Here is a 6,000-nt window from a genome sequence, read left to right on the forward strand (position 1 = left end):
GAATTAGAGTAGGTTCATGTTTACTGTTTCAGTTTTTCATTTCTGTATCGACTCACCAGAATATTTTGTTCCAACACACTGTCTTCATGTGTGACATATACCATGGATGTGTCTCACCCTGTCTGTGAGTCAGCGTGTTCAAATTGTCACCGAGTGTGTGTTCCTATGCTCTATTTCACACAACATGTGAGTAAATGCATACTTGATATGTTGGGATTTTTACAATGTCGAGTTGCCAAAATATGGATGTCATCACACTGTATCCGGGTGGTATGAGGGTGTCTGAGTTGATATAATGTGTGCCTAAATCTATCTCGCTGTGTCTGAATGGCCCCAGTGTGTGTTTCCATGCCTGAATTGTCATCATGTGTTCTTGTGAGCAAGCATGTTTCAGCGAGCAGAGTGTGAGTCATTATGTTTAAATCGTCCACGAGTATATCACTGTATTTGCATTGTTGCAAGGTAAGGCTCTATGTGTTGCCAGGTTTGAGTTATCAGGTCCTCACTGTGGCCCCTGCGTCACGGTGCATAATTGGTTTTGAGTTGATACACTATGTATCACATGTTACACAATCCGTGTAATTATTTCACCTTTCTTTTAATTGTCCCCCAATTGTGAGCATATCTCCAGGTTTGAATGATCCTTGTGTGTCTCTTTGTATGACTCAAACTTTGAATTGTCATGGGTTATCTTTGTGTGGCAATGTATTTGCATTTTAACAACAGGGTGTGTATCTCTCTGAGTTGGCACAATGCAGATGCCGTGACATTGGAGCATCGTGTCATCAAATGTTGACATTGTTACAACGTGTGTCTGTGTGAATCGTTGTGTTTCAATTGTCACAATGTATGCTTATATATCACCATGTATGTGTAACGCATCTGTATTTATGGTGCAGTGTTATACTATGTGTCTGGGACTGTCGTGATTAAGTTGTCACAACGTGTATTGCCATGTGGGAGGTGTTACAAAGCCTGTTTGTCACAACTGTTGAGTGCATTAACATGTTTGGGTTGTCGGAACGTGTCCACGTGTTGCCGTGTTGAGGCATCGCAGTGTTTTATCCTGTGGCTTTGCACACTTGTGTATCTGAACATGTTTGAGGTGTCACAATACCTGTGTGTTGCCATGTTTGAGGTGTCTCTTAAAATGCGTCTGACAACCTGCCTCACGGCATGGGTTCGAAAGTGAGAGACTGAAAAGGAGAGGGAAAGAAGGAGAGCTGGAGAAGGAAGGAGGCTGGGTCATAATCAAGACGGGATGAGATGGGGGCTGGTGGAGGTTAGGGACAGAGTGAGCTCTAATTGGCCCGCGGTGAATTATTCACATGTATAATCCTCGCAGAATTTCAGCGCGGGCAGTGCCAGTAAATGCTGTGCATGTTTAAAAGTCATTTCCATAAGTAAGTGCAATTTCTCTACTGTTTGCCCCTGTTTAATGAAGTGAAATCTTGTTTGCATTCCTCCCAATTTCCCAACGAAAGGCGCCCAACCGTTCGCACCAAAATTACACCGCCCAAATTAAAAGTCGGGCTCCAAGGGAGGTGAGGGGACGGCAGCACTGGGCCCTTCTGGGAGGGCCTGTGGAGGGGTGGGGGGCAGGCAGGAGCCGGGCCTGGGTTTTCAGCTCATTGCCTCCCTGCAGTTCTCGCAATTTCAAGTGCTCCCCCCGCCATGTTCCCCACCCCTACTTGCCCCTATCAGGTTCTTGCTCTCCTTTGCCTCCCCCTTCTTTAAATGAACCCCTAGGGTACAGGGACTGGGGCAAGAGGTTTGCTCATGTATATGTAAATGCACTCCTATAAGCATTTATATACATGGTCATCTATATACTTGTGAAGCTGTGATATACAGTATACACTGTGACCACCGAAACACAATGATTCACACAAACACACCAGGTATCAACAAAACACAAATGAGTACGTGTGTTTATGGATACAGCCCTGCCCGTGTATGTATGTGGATCTGTGTATGCATCTAGCTTTGTGTGTTTGGCGTGTTGTATCTGAGATGGATGGGTATACGAATGATGTAGCTAAAGGGAGAGAGGAGATGGTGGGTGTTTGTGTAGTGTCTCTGGGTGCCCAGAGGGAGGCTCAGCTTTGTCGCCTAGGGCCCACCGCTTTCTGAGAGGCACATGGTCAACTCCTCACCCGCCCCATAGTTGGCTGCACTGGGGCCCCGCAGGATCAGAGGAATCATTGCTTCCACTCCATATGTGACAGCGCTGTGTGGCCCTGTGGGGACCAGTGAGACGACTGACCTTCCGGCGCTAGCTCCCGTATGACGCTTGAACAAAGGTGCTGCTGGATGGGCTGGCAGGGGACCCCTCAGGGCTCTCAGAGCTCCACCCCTTCCTAGTGCCACATGGCCCCTGCAAGAGGGTCGCTTTGGCCTGGAGACTAAAACAGCGTTGCAGATTGCCCTTATTTGGATCAGCTACAAGAGAGTTGGGAAGGGGGTGAGGTGGAGTTGAGGAGAGGAAAAGGTGGTCCCATCCACCAGAGCCTCCCAGCGACCCGTGGAATCCCCACCAAGGGCTCTTGAGGCTTTAGAATTCCGAGAGCTCAAGCTCTGGAGGCAAAAGAATGGTATTGTGTCCCTGTGTGAGGTTGTGTTCTGGTCTCTGTGGATATAACCACCCTCACCAGTTCAATCATCTTCTGCTGCCTACCTTCTTCCAGTTTACCTTGCCAGCCAGTCTGAACAGGGCAGACAAATAAGTGACATGACGACAACGATACTATCACCTTCACATCCACAGACGTGAAGACCACCACCTTCTCCTCGACACATCGCTGTGGGCAACTGATGGCTGGAAGAGGTTCAGTTGTCCGCTGAAGGTCTGGTGATCATTCAGAGGTGAGATCCTAAGGGAAAGGAATTCAGGGAGGGGAAGAAAGGGGTCAGTTGGTTAAGAGTCAGGGGGCCCCCTTGGAGAGGGCTTCTCTCACACCTGCCTGTTGTCCTTAGGAGGTGGGACTTCCAGGCACAGGGGCAAATTGTCGTCCTGGTCACGACTTCCCCACCTTCTCTTTTCCCCTTTTGCATTCTGCTATCGATGTAATCAGCCCCAAGCACAGCTCTGACTTCTTCCACAGTTTAGAAACCATCCGTGGCTCCCCATTGCCCAAAGGATAAAGTCTATAATCCTTCAGGCAAAACAAGCCCCTCTCAAGAGGACATTCCTTTCCCCTCAAACTTCCTTTTCTAGCCTTGCGTGGCTCCCAATGATGCTCCCCCACCCCTCGGTAGGCCCCCTAAGGGCCACCCAAGCAAGTAGGGAAACTACTTCCCCAACCTCCTCCATGTTTCCCCACTGCCCCACTTTTGTCCACACTCTTCCTTCTGCTCACACGCCACCGCTAGCCTCACCCCCACCCCAGTTCCTGCCTGGTAGAGTCCTACGGATCATCAAAGACAGATTTGATGCCATTTTCTCCAAAATGTTCATGCCGGTCCCCACCGTGACTCCTACTACAGTAGCACCACTGATTCCTGAAGCATGATTTCTGTCTCTGCAATATGAAATTTTTGCCCTTTCTCCTTGCCTCCTGGGGACCGGGCTCTCTGAGCCCTAGGCTTTGAACATCCCTGAGTGAGGATCGGGAGCCACTCATAAAGGCTTTGTGAATGAGCTGATGGTTGACCGCAGAACATGTGTGGGGAGTTGGGATGGGTTTGCGTGCATGTGTCAGGGGATAGAGCTCCTAGTTGGAGCACCTCTCCCCATCCTAAGCCAACACAGTCAAACACCAGCCCCGGTTGTCCATGGCCCCCATCTTTATCTTGTTTTTCCCTCTGTGGCAGCAGAAACTGTTCGCTCCGATGCCCTTGGCAGAAGAGGCCAGGTAGGGGCTTTCTGCTAGCTGAGAGGTCCTCCTCCCCATGAGGGAAACTCTGGATGGAACCGACCCCATCCTGCCCCCAGGAAACCCTGTCAGTATTATCCAGGCTGCTACTTTCATTAGTAAGGTGCTTCCCTCTGAATAGGGGAAGACTTCCCTTAATGGGATGACAACCCCACTTCTCCTCTCCCCAGCCTGCCTTCCATATTAGCTTACCATTCTTCCCATCAGGGATGTCCCAGGCCTATCAGGAGACCCTCCACTATATCCCCTTAGCGGCAGAGCCCTCTCACTGATTTCATCCATTAGCCACTCCTGGTCCTTCTGTTACCCACCCCATCCCCTATTTAACCCACTCTCATTGAAGAGCCGCCACCAAATCCCCATTAGCCCTTCTTGCCCCCTCTCTTCCGCCCTTCTAGTTATCTCACAGAACTCCCTTCCCTCTGACCTCTTCCCCCAACCCCGCAGACATCCCCTGGCCAGTCCGGAGGCCTTTGCAGTCAAAATCCTCAGGAAGAGGGCTCCAGCTCCATTTCTAGGCACACCATCAGGCCCCACCACCTTCCCAAGCAGAGCTGGACAGCCTCTGCTAGGTGCCTGGGGCAGGGGGTTGGGGGGTCGGGGTGGGTTCCAGACAGGAAGGAGGCGTGGACTTCAATCTGGAAGGTCTCTGTGGGCCCTTCCCCCTCCCCTTAGCAAGTCTGGGAACTCGGCCCGAGCCTGGTCCTCGCTCCCCCGCCCTCGCCTCTCCGCGCTTTCATCAGAATTCAATTTCCGCCGGTAAGTGACTCCGCGGGCCCCTGATCCTTCCCTTGATGAATGAGCCGCCCGGCCCGGCCCCGTCCGTCACCGTCACCCTCGCCTCGGCCCGGGCCGCTGCCGCCCCCAGCCTCGGCCCCTCCACTGAAGCCGGCCCGACCCCCCACAGCTCACACCCAGACCCCCGCCGCCCGCGTCTCTTCGGGTCCCTCCCCCGCTTCCAGCAGGCCGCCCCACCCCCATGCCCGCGTGGCTTTCTCGGTCCGGATCTCTGTCTCTCTCTGTGTGACTCTATCTCTCCCCGTCTCTGCTCTCTCACTCTCTCTCTCTCTCTCTCTCTCTCTCTTCCCCTCCCTCCCTCCTTCCTCCTTCTCTCCCTCTCTCTCTCTCTAACACCTCTATTCATCTCTGGGAGCAACATCATTTATTTTGCACTTCCCAGATAATTTACTTTTTTTCCCTTCTACAGGAATTCTCCATTTCCCTATAAAATGAAAATTCATCTAGAATTACATCTTATGTCATCATTATGTTTATTAAGCGTGGATGATGTATATGAACAGGACGGGCTTGCTGCTGAGTGCTTAATGGTGCATAAGATTAAGCCGAGGCTCTCAGCTGCGCAGCGACTCCCCTCCGGTTCCCATGTTGTCGAGGCATGCTGGGAGTACAAGTTCCGAGCGCACGGCCAGGTGAACGCGCCGCCGCCGTCGCCGCGCGCCCCCTCCCCCTCCCGGGCCCCGCCGGGCCCGCCCCGCCCGCCTGGGGGCGCCAGCGCGGCCCGCGCCTCCTCCGTACCCCAGCGCGCTCCCGGGCGGAGGGCGGCCTGGCCCCGGGTCACCCTTGTCGCCGCCCCCCAACCCCCGCCCCGAGCTCCTCGCCTGGACGGCGCTCCCCCGGGACCCCGTCCTCCCCCTGGGTCTTCTCCCCCCGCCGCCCCCCCACCCCCGACGGCCCCCGGCCCGTCCAGCCCGGGGAGCTGCGAGCGCCCCTCCCGCCACTCCTTGCTTCCCGTCTCGCTGGGTTTCTGCCCCTGCTTCTCTCTCTCCGACCCGCCTCCCTTTCCCTCGGTCGTATTTCTTGGGGCTCTTGTCTTTCTGTCTGTCACTCTGCGTCTCAGTCGCCCTCGAGTCCTCCCCTGTCTCTCTCTCGCTGTCCCCTGCCTCGCTGTGTCTCTGCGTGTGTCCCTCTCTAACTCTCTGGCTCTCCCGGGCTGCGTCCGTCCGTCCGTCCGTCCGTCCGCCTCGCGCGGTCTCCCTGGCTCCCCCTCTCCCCCCTCTCTCCCCTCTCCCCTCTCCCGGCGCTGGCGGCCACCGCACTGCAGCGCGGCACCAGCAGTCTATGACAAAAACATTATCCTTCTGCTGCTAAACAATCCAATAAACCT

Source organism: Panthera leo, chromosome D2 (genome assembly GCF_018350215.1).
Source record: "Panthera leo isolate Ple1 chromosome D2, P.leo_Ple1_pat1.1, whole genome shotgun sequence".
In the NCBI taxonomy this organism is placed as follows: Eukaryota; Metazoa; Chordata; class Mammalia; order Carnivora; family Felidae; genus Panthera; species Panthera leo.